This window comes from Anabrus simplex, chromosome 1, assembly GCF_040414725.1.
Source record: "Anabrus simplex isolate iqAnaSimp1 chromosome 1, ASM4041472v1, whole genome shotgun sequence".
NCBI classification, from domain to species: domain Eukaryota; kingdom Metazoa; phylum Arthropoda; class Insecta; order Orthoptera; family Tettigoniidae; genus Anabrus; species Anabrus simplex.
The window spans coordinates 257,325,773-257,341,739 of record NC_090265.1 but is presented as its reverse complement, the minus strand read 5'-3'; positions in this window follow the sequence as shown (position 1 = coordinate 257,341,739).

Genomic DNA, 15,967 nt, shown 5'->3' with positions numbered 1-15,967 from the left:
TCATTAAAAAAATTACTAGCAGAAATACGCACAAAATGTCGTTCGTCGCGGCTAACCGATTTGTATAGCGCCACAGCAGGTAGTGGAGACTTTGCACGTGCTGTAAAGGTAGCAGGGGTGTGTGTATATATATATATTTTTTTTTACCGAGGTCATGGGCACTGAGGAATAATTCATTCGCTTGCCGCGAGCATTCGTCAATCTGGCATTCTCTTCAGTCTTTGCTAGTTTCTTAGTGTGTAGTCAAATACTAATTGATTTTAATTGTATAATCATGTCGTACATCTATTTAATTGTAATAAATGTGTAATATTATTCCTTTAGTGAAAGTTTTATTGTACCGGTGTAGTATTGGATCAAAATCTTGAAAAAAAACCCAGACTATTATTACCGCACTTAAATTGGTAAACGCTCAACCTTTGCCCCACTCTCGAAATTCGCTCAGAGAGCATAAAAATTACCATTTTGTAGCTTGTTTCTTCAGTTTTGATGAACATAACCCCACCCCTACCCCCGTCCGCTATATCCCACAAACTGTTTGTTGTCTGTATATTTCCCCCCCCCCCTTTTAATCCCCAGTCGCCGCTACTGCCTGTATCCTAGGCCAGCTTCAACCTTCCAGACGTTCTTTTTTCTCATAATCGCAGTGGAGGGCGACAGAGCTCAAAGATGAACGTACTTTGACCTCATGTCGATAGGTGATGATGTGCCAGTCAACAAGGCGAATATGGCACAATCACTTCACTCAAGGAAACGTAATTGTCTTCAAAATACACTGACTGACAGAGCAAATGCAACACCAAGAAGGAGTGGTCAGAACTTTATGCCAATTGCAGGGTAGACTGACGTCACTGAGGTATGCTCATGATGTGAAATGCGCCGCTGTGCTGCGCACGTAGCGAACGATAAATGGGAGACGGCGTTGGCGAATGGCCCACTTCGTACCGTGATTTCTCAGCCGACAGTCATTGTAGAACGTGTTGTCGTGTGCCACAGGACACGTGTATAGCTAAGAACGCCAGGCCGCCGTCAACGGAGGCATTTCCAGCAGACAGACGACTTTACGAGGGGTATGGTGATCGGGCTGAGAAGGGCAGGTTGGTCGCTTCGTCAAATCGCAGCCGATACCCATAGGGATGTGTCCACGGTGCAGCGCCTGTGGCGAAGATGGTTGGCGCAGGGACATGTGGCACGTGCGAGGGGTCCAGGCGCAGCCCGAGTGACGTCAGCACGCGAGGATCGGCGCATCCGCCGCCAAGCGGTGGCAGCCCCGCACGCCACGTCAACCGCCATTCTTCAGCATGTGCAAGACACCCTGGCTGTTCCAATATCGACCAGAACAATTTCCCGTCGATTGGTTGAAGGAGGCCTGCACTCCCGACGTCCGCTCAGAAGACTACCATTGACTCCACAGCATAGACGTGCACGCCTGGCATGGTGCCGGGCTAGAGCGACTTGGATGAGGGAATGGCGGAACGTCGTGTTCTCCGATGAGTCACGTTTCTGTTCTGTCAGTGATAGTCACCGCAGACGAGTGTGGCGTCGGCGTGGAGAAAGGTCAAATCCGGCAGTAACTGTGGAGCGCCCTACCGCTAGACAACGCGGCATCATGGTTTGGGGCGCTATTGCGTATGATTCCACGTCACCTCTAGTGCGTATTCAAGGCACGTTAAATGCCCACCGCTACGTGCAGCATGTGCTGCGGCCGGTGGCACTCCCGTACCTTCAGGGGCTGCCCAATGCTCTGTTTCAGCAGGATAATGCCCGCCCACACACCGCTCGCATCTCCCAACAGGCTCCACGAGGTGTACAGATGCTTCCGTGGCCAGCGTACTCTCCGGATCTCTCACCAATCGAACACGTGTGGGATCTCATTGGACGCCGTTTGCAAACTCTGCCCCAGCCTCGTACGGACGACCAACTGTGGCAAATGGTTGACAGAGAATGGAGAACCATCCCTCAGGACACCATCCGCACTCTTATTGACTCTGTACCTCGACGTGTTTCTGCGTGCATTGCCGCTCGCGGTGGTCCTACATCCTACTGAGTCGATGCCGTGCGCATTGTGTAACCTGCATATCGGTTTGAAATAAACATCAATTATTCGTCCGTGCCGTCTCTGTTTTTTCCCCAACTTTCATCCCTTTCGAACCACTCCTTCTTGGTGTTGCATTTGCTCTGTCAGTCAGTGTATACAATTTGTGGTTTGAGAATTTAATTGTATTTGTCCTGTAAGATAAAATTATATATATTGACCGGGGTGTGTGCCATTCAGATAGTTGCGAACAACTACTAACGTGTGCGGTGGAGCTCCATCGTGTTAGTAACACGAGGTTACACTCGTCTAGGGGCATAATCATCTAACAACATTGCTAGGTGATCGCGAGAAACTGCAGATAGAGGGCTCCTGTCAAATGGCTCTCACAGAAACCTTCGCCAATTAGGTGGTCACCCAATATACCAGACCTGAAATTTACTCCGTATCGTCTGAAATGCTGCCACCCTTTTCAAAACTCCTGTAGTATATGTTACAGCATTCATTGGCCATTGTTATGAATTCGTAACTCATCCGAAAACAAGATTTTCGACACGAACGTTCGATCATTTGTAACCAACCAACCATCCAACCAACCAACCAACCAACCAACCAACCAACCAACCAACCAACCAACCAACCAACCAACCAACCAACCAACCAACCAACCAACCAACCAACCAACCAACCAACCAACCAACCAACCAACCAACCAACCAACCAACCAACCAACCAACCAACCAACCAACCAACCAACCAACCAACCAACCAACCAACCAACCAACCAACCAACCAACCAACCAACCAACCAACCAACCAACCGACTGACCGACCGACCAATCATATATTTAATTGAACCCATTTACGACTTTCGTATACCTAATCCGAGGTAAAAATGAAGTATTAGTGAAAAAATCGAGTGTATATTTTTGATGTAATTTTGAGATAATCCGTTCAAAATTTCAAAAGTTCTTTGCAGTTAGGTGTGTAGTGCAACGTGCATTAGATACATGACTACAGGTGCCTTACAAAAGCGCCAAATTTGGCATAATTTCGTTGAGAAAAGAAAGAATTTCATACAATTTTAAACTGAGTTTTTAACCACATACCATTTATCATCATCATCATCTGTTTACCCTCCAGGTTCGGTTTTTCCCTCGGACTTAGCGAGAGATCCCACCTCCACCGCCTCAACGGCAGTGTCCTGGAGCTTCAGACTCTTGGTCGGGGATACAACTGGGGAGTATGACCAGTACCTCGCCCAGGCGGCCTCACCTGCTATGCTGAACAGGGGCCTTGTGGAGGGATGGGAAGATTGGAAGGGATAGGCAAGGAAGAGGGAAGGAAGCGGCCGTGGCCTTAAGTCAGGTACCATCCCGGCATTCGCCTGGAGGAGAAGTGGGAAACCACGGAAAACCACTTCCAGGATGGCTGAGGTGGGAATCGAACCCACCTCTACTCAGTTGACCTCCCGAGGCTGAGTGGACCCCGTTCCAGCCCTCGTACCACTTTTCAAATTTCGTGGCAGAGCCGGGAATCGAACCCGGGCCTCCGGGGGTGGCAGCTAATCACGCTAACCACTACACCACAGAGGCGGACACATACCATTTATAGTGAAATAAAATTGAAATGGCGTATGGCTTTTAGTGCCGGGAGTGTCCGATGACAAGTTCGGCTCGCTAGATGCAGGTCTTTTGATTTGACCCCCGTAGGTGACCTGCACGTCGTGATGAGGATGAAATGATGAAGACGACACATACACCCAGCCCCCGTGTCAGCGAAATTAACCAATTAAGGTTAAAATTCTCGACCCTGCTGGGAATCGAACCTGGGACCCCTGTGGCCAAAGGCCAGCACGCTAACCTTTTAGCCATGGAGCCGGACACCATTTGTAGTGACTGTACACATATCTATTAGTCACAAAAATGGTATCTCTTAACCACCACCATCTGCATCTACATTCGGGACTGTCGCCCATGTGACAGATCAGTTCTTTACCTATTCTGTTCTTAAATGATTTCAAAGAAGTTGGAAAATTATCAAACACCTCCTCTGATAAATTATTCCAGTCCCTAATTTCTCTTCCTATGAACCAATAATTGCCCCAATTTGTCCTCTTGCACTGCAACTTTATCTTCATTTTATATTTCCTACTTTTAAAAACTTCACTCAAACTTATTCGTGTACTAATGTCATTCCAATCTATCTCTCCACTGACAGCTCGAAATATTCCGCGTAGTCGAACAACTCGTTCCTTTACTTCCAAGTCTTCCTAGCTCAAAGTTTGCAAACTTTTCGTAACACTACTCCTTTCTTTGAAATAATCCAGAACAAACCGTGCTGTTTTTCTTTGAATCATTTCCAGTTTTCGTATCAATTAATCCTGGTGAGTGTTCCATACACTACTCTAATTGGGGTCTTACGAATCACTTATATGCACTCTCCTTCACATCCTTACTACAACTATTAAATACCCTTTTAACCATATGAAAAGATCCGTAAACCTTATTTACAATCCCGTGTATGTGATTACCCCAATGAAGATCTTTCCCTGTATTAACCCCTAGAACCTTACAATGATCCGCCTGAGATACTGTCATGCCTTCAATACAGTAATTAAAATTGAGAGGACATCTTCTCTTTGTGAAACAGCCTGACTTTTCACCCTGTCGACCATCTTACCATTGTCTGCTCTCCAACTCACAACTTTGTCAACATCTTTTTCTAGTCGCTCACATTCGTAGAACTCCTCATTCTGAAGTGAAACTTTTGCCGATTTCTCTTACTATTGACCAATATATAGCGGCATTATATAACCGGAGATTCTCGTGAAGTACGAAAGTTGTAAAAATGAAAATTATTTGTACCGTTATTATTATTATTATTATTAATTAATGAAATCTATATATAAATAAAAGTCATTGTATACGTATGTATGCGGGTGGGTGGGTTTGTACCACATCTCCTCCTCAACCATTAGAGCGATTTTAACCAAATTTCGTACACTTATGACTTAGTATCAGGAGACAAACCGCGGTGGGGGTTAGACACCCCAAACACTCTCAGCGGCGAGGGAGGCGAGGGGGGTCATACATAAAAATAAACGAAAATAGTGTCGAATCTATACTTTTTGGGGTCTCTGAGATGTATAGTGACAGTCAGAATTTTTTAAAAGTCCAAGTTCAGCCCCCTTTGGGGTGGGTGGCGAGGGGCAGTGATATATAAAAATAATCGAAAATAGTGTCAAATATATAGTTTTCGGGGTCGCCAAAGTGAATAGTGACACTCCGGATTTTTAGTATCAGGAGACAAACCACGTAGGGATAAGACACCCCAAGAAACCTTAGAGGTGGGGGACGAGGGAGGTCATATATAAAAATAAACGAAAATAGTGTCGAATCCATATTTTTCGGGGTCGCCGAGATGGACAGTGACACTCCGAAATATTTTACAGTCCAAGTCAGCCCCCTTTGGGGTGGGGGGCGAGGGGAGAGTGATATATAAACATAATCAAAAATAGTGTCGGTATAGTTTTCGGGGTCGCCAAAGTGAATAGTGACACTCTGGGTTTTTAGTATCAGGAGACAAACCACGTAGGGGTAAGACACCCCAGGCACCCTTCGGGGGGGGGCGAGGGGGTGAGATATAAAAATCATCGAAAGTATTGTCGAATCCATACTTTTCGGGGTCACTGAGATGAACAGTGACACTTTGGAATTTTTTAAACGAAGTTCAGCCCCTTCGGGGTGGGGGGCGAAAGGGGAGTGATATATGAAAATAATCGAAAATAGTATCGAATCCATAGTTTTCGGGTCGCTGAGATGAATAGTGACACTCCGGATGTTTTGAAAGTCGAAGTTCAGCCCCCTTTGGGGTGGGGGACGAGGGGTGATAGGAATGCGTCACTCCGGATTTTTTAAAGTCCAAATTCAGGCCCTTTGTGGCGGGCGGTGAAGGGAGTTTAAGGTATAAAAATGAATCGAAAACAGTGTCGAATCCATAGTTTTCGGGGTAGCTGAGGTGAATTGAGACACTCCAGATTTTTTATAAGTCCAAGTTCAGCGCCCTTTGTGGTGGGGTGCTTGGGGGAGTGAAATATTAAAAATGATCGAAAATAATGTCGAATCCATACTCTTCGGGGTCGCTGAGTCTAATTTCACCCCTTTCGTGGTGGGGTGTGAGCGGGGAATTATATATAAAAATAATCGAAAATAGAGTCGAATCCATAGTTTTCGGGGTCGCCAAGATGAATATTAACAATGCCTATTTTAAAGTCTAAGATCATCCCCCTTTGTGGTGGTGGTTGAAGAGGGGTGACATATAAAAATAATCGAAAATAGTGTCGAATCCATAATTTTCGGGGTCACTGAGGTGAATAGTGACACTCTGCATTTTTTAAAGTCCAAGTTCAGCCCCCTTCGAGGTGGGGGGGGGGGTGATTGGAGAGTGATATATAAAAGTAATCGAAAATAGTGTTGTATCGGTAGTTTTCGGAGACACTGAGATAATTAGTTTCATTCCGAATATTGTATAAGTCCAAGTCCAGTCCCCATTGGGGTGGGCGGGGGGCGCCGGGGCATTGATAAATAAAAATAATCGAAAATAGTTAATGAACGTAGGTTTTCGTGGCTCATTGTATTAAAGAAATAAATGAACTGGATTAAAGCCACTATATATATATTTAGTAATAAAGCCAAGCTTTCAGCCAAATTGCATTGGCCTTCATCAGGGCATGTGAAGTTTTGCCTCCGACAGTGAGCAAAGAAATTCTCCGAAGGAACATGGAAGTCATGCCCGTACTATCCACGGCCTACCCCACTAACTGCACTCAAGGATCGTGGCGCTGTGCTGTGGTGGTTGGGAGGGAAGTTACTGATTCACCGCCCTCTGTAGACAGTTTGAGTGCGTCCCGCTGTGCCATGGTGGTGTTATGCATGAATTTCTGCAGTACAGGTCTCCATGTATTTGATAAGTTGAAGCCGTCTTCCCTGTTGATGTTATTGGGCGCAGCTCTATCTCTATGGCTTCCCTCACAAGACGAGGCGCGATTAACTTCGCCTGGTCAAAGAGGATTTCATGGTCTGTACTGTGAAACAGGGATTTGAGCTTCCGGTCTGCGGTGAAAACTGGAATTATATTGTACTTCTTAAGAATGCGCCTTATTCTGTCAGTTATACCTGCCGCGTAAGGAAGGAATACTTTTTTTGTTGTAGTCCTGGTTGGTACTATAACACGAGCTATGAAGATCAAAGAGCCTAACTTGGATAGCGGGATGCACTCAAACTGTTGACAGAGGGCGGTGAATCAGTAACTTCCCTCCCAACCACCACAGCACAGCACAACGATCCTCGAGTCCAGTTAGTGGGGGTAGGCCGTGGATAGTATGGGCATGACTTCCGCGTTCCTTCAGATAATTTCTTTGCTCACTGTCGGAGGCAAAACTTCACATGCCCTGATGAAGGCCAATGAAATTTGGCTGAAAGCTTGGCTTTATTATGAAATATATATATATATATAGTGGCTTTAATCCAGTTCATTTATTTCTTTATGTTAAACGAAAATCGTGTCGAATCCATAATTTTCGGGGTCGCTGAGATTAATAATGACACTCCGCATTTCTTATAAGGCCAATTTCATCCCCCTTTGACATGGGGGAGGTGGGGTAAAATAGAAATTATAAAAAATGACCGAGATAATGGACGTAGCCTATGTAAGTTCCAGCGTAGCTTTCAACCAAAATTGATACAAGTATGACTTACTATCTGGAGAAAGTACTTTCTAGGATAAGACACCCCCTAGAATCTCTAGAGGAGGGGTGATTTATATACGTAACTAAAAGCGAACAATAATAGTTTTCCGGACTAATGGAGCGATTCAAACAAAACCTGGTTCCTCTTATGACTTACTATCAAGAGATAAACTGCGTGGGGTATGACAAATTATCACCCCTAGAGGTAGGTGTTGGAGAGGGTGAGATAAAAAAAAATCGAAAATAGGGTCACATCCAAAATACCTCCTGTGGGTAGGGGACGCAGACGAGGAACACACCCACGGTATACGCTGCCTGTCGTAGGAGGCGACTAAAAGGGATGATTGAATTAGAATAATGAAACTACTCATGATTAGTTCAATTACGCGGGGAAAGACATGGGTCACCTTTACTTGCGAGTAGTACCACTATGTTAGGTACACAATAGGTTTGTGATTAGTAGCAGGAGAGAGCGGTTTACTGTGGGCTTCCAGTACCTGTGATTAATACCACTATATGCGGAACATCACGGGGTTACGTTGCCTGTGATTTGTACCATTATGTGAGAAACATCACGGGTCTGGGCGTTGCCTGTGATTAGTACCACTATATGAGCGACACTGTTGGTCTGCGTTGCCTGTGATTTGTACCCACTATGTGAGCGACACTGTTGGTCTGCGTTGCCTGTGATTTATACCCACTATGTGAGCGACACTGTTGGTCTGCGTTGCCTGTGATTAGTACCACTATATGAGCGACACTGTTGGTCTGCGTTGCCTGTGATTAGTACCACTATATGAGCGACACTGTTGGTCTGCGTTGCCTGTGATTTGTACCCACTATGTGAGCGACACTGTTGGTCTGCTTCCCTGTGATTTGTACCCACTATATGAGCGACACTGTTGGTCTGCTTCCCTGTGATTTGTACCCACTATGTGAGCGACACTGTTGGTCTGCTTCCCTGTGATTTGTACCCACTATATGAGCGACACTGTTGGTCTGCGTTGCCTGTGATTAGTACCACTATATGAGCGACACTGGTGGCCTGCGTTGCCTGTGATTAGTACCACTATATGAGCGACACTGGTGGTCTGCGTTGCCTGTGATTAGTACCACTATGTGAGCGACACTGTTGGTCTGCGTTGCCTGTGATTTGTACCCACTATATGAGCGACGCTGTTGGTCTGCTTCCCTGTGATTTGTACCCACTATGTGAGCGACACTGTTGGTCTGCGTTGCCTGTGATTTGTACCCACTATGTGAGCGACACTGTTGGTCTGCGTTGCCTGTGATTTGTACCCACTATATGAGCGACACTGTTGGTCTGCGTTGCCTGTGATTAGTACCACTATATGAGCGACACTGTTGGTCTGCGTTGCCTGTGATTTGTACCACTATGTGAGCGACACTGTTGGTCTGCGTTGCCTGTGATTTGTACCACTATATGAGCGACACTGTTGGTCTGCGTTGCCTGTGATTTGTACCCACTATGTGAGCGACACTGTTGGTCTGCGTTGCCTGTGATTAGTACCCACTATGTGAGCGACACTGTTGGTCTGCGTTGCCTGTGATTTGTACCACTATGTGAGCGACACTGTTGGTCTGCGTTGCCTGTGATTTGTACCCACTATATGAGCGACACTGTTGGTCTGCGTTGCCTGTGATTAGTACCCACTATGTGAGCGACACTGTTGGTCTGCGTTGCCTGTGATTTGTACCACTATATGAGCGACACTGTTGGTCTGCGTTGCCTGTGATTTGTACCCACTATGTGAGCGACACTGTTGGTCTGCGTTGCCTGTGATTTGTACCACTATATGAGCGACACTGTTGGTCTGCGTTGCCTGTGATTTGTACCCACTATGTGAGCGACACTGTTGGTCTGCGTTGCCTGTGATTTGTACCCACTATATGAGCGACACTGTTGGTCTGCGTTGCCTGTGATTTGTACCACTATGTGAGCGACACTGTTGGTCTGCGTTGCCTGTGATTTGTACCCACTATATGAGCGACACTGTTGGTCTGCGTTGCCTGTGATTTGTACCCACTATGTGAGCGACACTGTTGGTCTGCGTTGCCTGTGATTTGTACCCACTATGTGAGCGACACTGTTGGTCTGCGTTGCCTGTGATTTGTACCACTATATGAGCGACACTGTTGGTCTGCGTTGCCTGTGATTAGTACCACTATATGAGCGACACTGTTGGTCTGCTTCCCTGTGATTTGTACCCACTATGTGAGCGACACTGTTGGTCTGCGTTGCTTGTGATTTGTACCACTATGTGAGCGACACTGTTGGTCTGCTTCCCTGTGATTTGTACCCACTATGTGAGCGACACTGTTGGTCTGCGTTGCCTGTGATTTGTACCCACTATGTGAGCGACACTGTTGGTCTGCGTTGCCTGTGATTTGTACCCACTATGTGAGCGACACTGTTGGTCTGCGTTGCCTGTGATTAGTACCACTATATGAGCGACACTGTTGGTCTGCTTCCCTGTGATTTGTACCACTATATGAGCGACACTGTTGGTCTGCGTTGCTTGTGATTAGTACCACTATATGAGCGACACTGTTGGTCTGCGTTGCCTGTGATTTGTACCACTATATGAGCGACACTGTTGGTCTGCGTTGCCTGTGATTAGTACCACTATATGAGCGACACTGTTGGTCTGCGTTGCCTGTGATTAGTACCCACTATGTGAGCGACACTGTTGGTCTGCGTTGCCTGTGATTTGTACCCACTATATGAGCGACACTGTTGGTCTGCGTTGCCTGTGATTTGTACCCACTATGTGAGCGACACTGTTGGTCTGCGTTGCCTGTGATTTGTACCCACTATATGAGCGACACTGTTGGTCTGCGTTGCCTGTGATTAGTACCACTATATGAGCGACACTGTTGATCTGCGTTGCCTGTGATTAGTACCACTATATGAGCGACACTGTTGGTCTGCGTTGCCTGTGATTAGTACCACTATATGAGCGATACTGTTGGTCTGCGTTGCCTGTGATTTGTACCCACTATGTGAGCGACACTGTTGGTCTGCGTTGCCTGTGATTTGTACCCACTATATGAGCGACACTGTTGGTCTGCGTTGCCTGTTATTTGTACCACTATATGAGCGACATTGGTCTGCGTTGCCTGTGATTAGTACCACTATATGAGCGACACTGTTGGTCTGCGTTGCCTGTGATTTGTACCACTATATGAGCGACACTGTTGGTCTGCGTTGCCTGTGATTAGTACCACTATATGAGCGACACTGTTGGTCTGCGTTGCCTGTGATTTGTACCCACTATATGAGCGACACTGTTGGTCTGCGTTGCCTGTGATTTGTACCCACTATGTGAGCGACACTGTTGGTCTGCGTTGCCTGTGATTTGTACCCACTATATGAGCGACACTGTTGGTCTGCGTTGCCTGTGATTAGTACCACTATATGAGCGACACTGTTGGTCTGCGTTGCCTGTGATTAGTACCACTATATGAGCGACACTGTTGGTCTGCGTTGCCTGTGATTAGTACCACTATATGAGCGACACTGTTGGTCTGCGTTGCCTGTGATTTGTACCCACTATATGAGCGACACTGTTGGTCTGCGTTGCCTGTGATTAGTACCACTATATGAGCGACACTGTTGGTCTGCGTTGCCTGTGATTAGTACCACTATATGAGCGACACTGTTGGTCTGCGTTGCCTGTGATTTGTACCCACTATGTGAGCGACACTGTTGGTCTGCGTTGCCTGTGATTTGTACCCACTATATGAGCGACACTGTTGGTCTGCGTTGCCTGTTATTTGTACCACTATATGAGCGACATTGGTCTGCGTTGCCTGTGATTAGTACCACTATATGAGCGACACTGTTGGTCTGCGTTGCCTGTGATTAGTACCCACTATGTGAGCGACACTGTTGGTCTGCGTTGCCTGTGATTTGTACCCACTATATGAGCGACACTGTTGGTCTGCGTTGCCTGTGATTAGTACCACTATATGAGCGACACTGTTGGTCTGCGTTGCCTGTGATTTGTACCCACTATGTGAGCGACACTGTTGGTCTGCGTTGCCTGTGATTAGTACCCACTATATGAGCGACACTGTTGGTCTGCGTTGCCTGTGATTAGTACCACTATATGAGCGACACTGTTGGTCTGCGTTGCCTGTGATTAGTACCCACTATATGAGCGACACTGTTGGTCTGCGTTGCCTGTGATTTGTACCCACTATGTGAGCGACACTGTTGGTCTGCGTTGCCTGTGATTTGTACCCACTATATGAGCGACACTGTTGGTCTGCGTTGCCTGTGATTTGTACCCACTACAGGAGGAACAGAACGAGATAGTACGAGTCCCTGTGATTAGTACACCTATGTGAAGTGCACCATGGGTTTGCGTTGCCTAAGAGTGGCGAAATTAGTGAGAAACACCATAGGACCAGTACGACGTCCAATACTTGTGAGTAGTACCATAATGTTTGGAACACCGTGAGTTTACGCTACCTTTGATTAGTACTGCAACTTGAGAAATTCCTTGGTTCTACTTTACTAGCGATAAGTGTCATTATGAGAGACCGTTGACCTGGATATTGAACCCTTTTAGACAACAAGCATCATCGATTCAGGATTGTGCTTTGGAAGCGGTCCCTTGGTAAGTAATATAGTTTCTGGGAAGGTGAGAAATTGCGGGGTGGGATCCACTGATTGTTTTAAATTCATATTCATCCATTCATTCTTCATCATCATGTTGTGAATTTGTACTTTTAAACTGCCAATGCATTTCGTCTCATTTTGTACAATTAGGGGCCGATGACCTACATGTTAGGCCCTTTTAAACAACAAGCATCATCATCATCATCATCATCATCATCATCATTAACGTCCGACTCGTTGGCTGAATGGTCAGCGTACTGGCCTTCGGTTCAGGGGATATCGGGTTCGATTCCCGGCCGGGTCGGGGATTTTAACCTTCATTGGTCAATTCCAATGGCCCAGGGGCTGGGTGTTAGTGCTGTCCCCAACATCCCTGCAACTCACACACCACACACAACACTATCCTCCACCACAATAACACGCAGTTGCCTATATGTGGCAGATGCCGCCCACCCTCATCGGAGGGTCTGCATTGCAAGGGCTGCACTGGGCTAGAAATAGCCACACGAAATTATTATTATCATCATCATTAACATCCAAAGTTTTCGGGGTCGCTGAAATAAATAGTGACACTCTGGTTGTCGTTTAAGTTCAAGTTGATCCCCAATTGCCAGGCGGGTGAGGAGTGAAGAAAAGGAAATATCCAAATGGCCGAGATTAAGGATGTTTTTGTGTACGTTCCAGTATAACTGTCAGCTGAACTTGGTACAAATATTACCTACTATCTTAAAAAATACTGTGGGGGAAAGACACCCCTAGAAGCCTTAGATAAGGGGACAAATATAATTATGACTAAAAGCAACCGATATTAGTGTTGAGTCCATACTTTTCGAGCCTACAGGAACGATTTCAAAGAAACTTGGTCACTTATGACATATTACCAGGCAAGAAAACTGCGTGGAGGTATGACACCCCTAGCAAATCTACGAGGGAATGAGATGTAGAAATAATCTAAAATAGTGTCGAATCCATTCTTTTCGGGGTCGCTGAGATGAATAGTAACGCTCCAAACTTTTTAGAAGTCCAAGTTCTGCCTCCTTTCGCATAGCGGTGAGAAAAAGCGAAAAACAAAATTTCCAAAATGACCGTAATAATGGATGTATATGTGTGTATTCCAGCATAGCTCTCAACCCAATTGGACCTACTGTATGGATAAAATACCTTAGAGGTAAGAGAAGCCTAGCCTCTAAAGTAGGGGCGAAAACGACCGATATTTGTGTCTAATCCATAGTTTTCGGGGTCGCTGAGATGAACTGTGACACTATGGATGCCGTTTAAGGTAAAGTTCAATCCTATTCGGCAGGCGGGTGAGAAGTTGTAAAGAAAATAAAATGTTCAAAGGGACAGAGTTTAAGGACGTATGTGTGTATGTTCTAGCATACCTCTCAACCAAACTTGGTATACATATGACTTACTATATAGGAAACATTGCTGTCGGCGTCAGATACACCTAGGACCCCTAGGGGCGAGGGTGAATTATAAAAAGCACAGAAAGGCGGGTGAAATATAAAAAAAAAATAGACAACGACAAATATTCATGTACAGTCCATAGTTTTTGAGGTCGCTGAAGTGAATAATGACACACCGGATGTCGTTGTTCAGGCCTCATCGGCATGGATATGAGAAGGGATGGAAAAGAAAATCTTCAATATGACCGAAATTACGGATGTACAGTATGTGTTTTTCTTCCAGCAGAGCCCTCATATAAAATTGGTTCACGTATAACTTACTATCTGAAAAAGTACTGTTGGGGTAAAACATCCCTAGCACTCTTAGGGGGGATGGTGAAATATAAAAAGAAACGAAAATGACTGATATTAATGTCGAATACATTCTTTAAGAGGTCACTGAGTTGAACTGTGACACTCTGGATGAGTGAAAATGAATGTAAATATAATGGATGTATGTGGGTTTGTTCCAGAATAGCTCTCAACAAAACTTGGTACTCATGTGACTTACCATCTGAAAAATAATGCTATGGAGATCAAAAATCACAGCCCCCGACGGGAGTGGGGAATACGAGGGACTGACGTGTAAGAAATAATGGAAAATAACCGATATTATTGTCGAAATCCATTGTTTATGTGTCTCTGATACGAACTGTGACGCTCTGGATACCGTTTAAGTCCACGTACAGCCTCTATTGAGACAGGAGCTCAGAAGGGATTAAAACTAAATAATATAAAATGACCAAGATGGTATTGAATCCACTGCGTTTGGGGGTCACAAGGCTGTTTGTGACAGTCTCAAAGACAGCTGAAATCGTGTGCATCATATGGATAGTGCGACGGGTAAATACATTTCGTAGTTATCACTTATTATTTGTTTGAAATAATCAAGCACATTCCAGTAATTTCTAGCTTCCACAAGGACACAGTTTTACTCGAAAATTAAATAATAAAACATTTGAAATCAGATACATCTAAATAACTCTAAAACTACATAATAGGTCCCAAAATCAACACCCCAGAAAGAAGTCTATAAGCATTACTTCACACTTATCTAACTGATAATACAAATATTAAAGGTAAACATTCAAAAATTATCCGGGCAACGCCGGGTACTACAGCTAGTCAATGTAATAAAATAATATTGCACTTCGTATTGCGATAGTATTTTGTAGCAAACATCGAAAAAAATAATGTAACGAAGTCATTCAGATTTCACAGTGTTTGGTTACACAGAATTTAATAAAACACAACTCTCCACAAGTAACAATCACTTCAAAATCAGTTATTCCTGTCTGATTATTACACGCCAACATTTATAGTTGGGGCGCAACCCTGAATTTCGGAAGAACATTCTGATAATACGAAACTTTACCAATCTCAACATACTCCTGTCACAATTAGTTCAGATTAACTGGACTCTGCTGTAATTATTATTCTATAAGTTCGGTTTTCCGAGTACGACGCCTCCAGACACGGCAACCCGCCATACAACTTATGTGTCGAAGCTGCAGAGCGCAACCGACAACCCATTCTTCTCACATTTGTTGTGGTTGCTGCTGCCATTTTTGCTGTTTATTATTCGTGCAGGGAGCACAAGAAGTTTTTTGTTAATATCTTCGTGTGTATAATAATAATAATAATTTGTGTCCACTAGTGTGGTGTAATTTATTAGAGATAGGGTACAGAAAGAATGTTTTGTGGCCTTAAAACATTCAGAAGTCCCCTGTTAGATGGTTGAAGGTGGGATTTCAACTCAATTTTTATTTTTTTACAAATTGCTTTACGTTGTACTGAAACAGATATGTCTTATAGTGACGATGGGATAGAAAAGGACTTTTTTTTTTGCTAGTTGCTTTAAGTCGCACCGACACAGATAGGTCTTATGGCGACGATGGGATAGGAAAGGGCTAGGAATGGGAAAGAAGCGACCGCGGCCTTAATTATGGTAAAGTCCCGACATTCGTCTGGTGTGCAAAAGGAAAACCACTGAAAACTATCTCCAGGGCTGCCGACAGCGGGCTACGAATCCACCATCTCCGGAATGCAAGCTCACAGCTGCCCCTAACCGCAGGGCCTACTCGCTT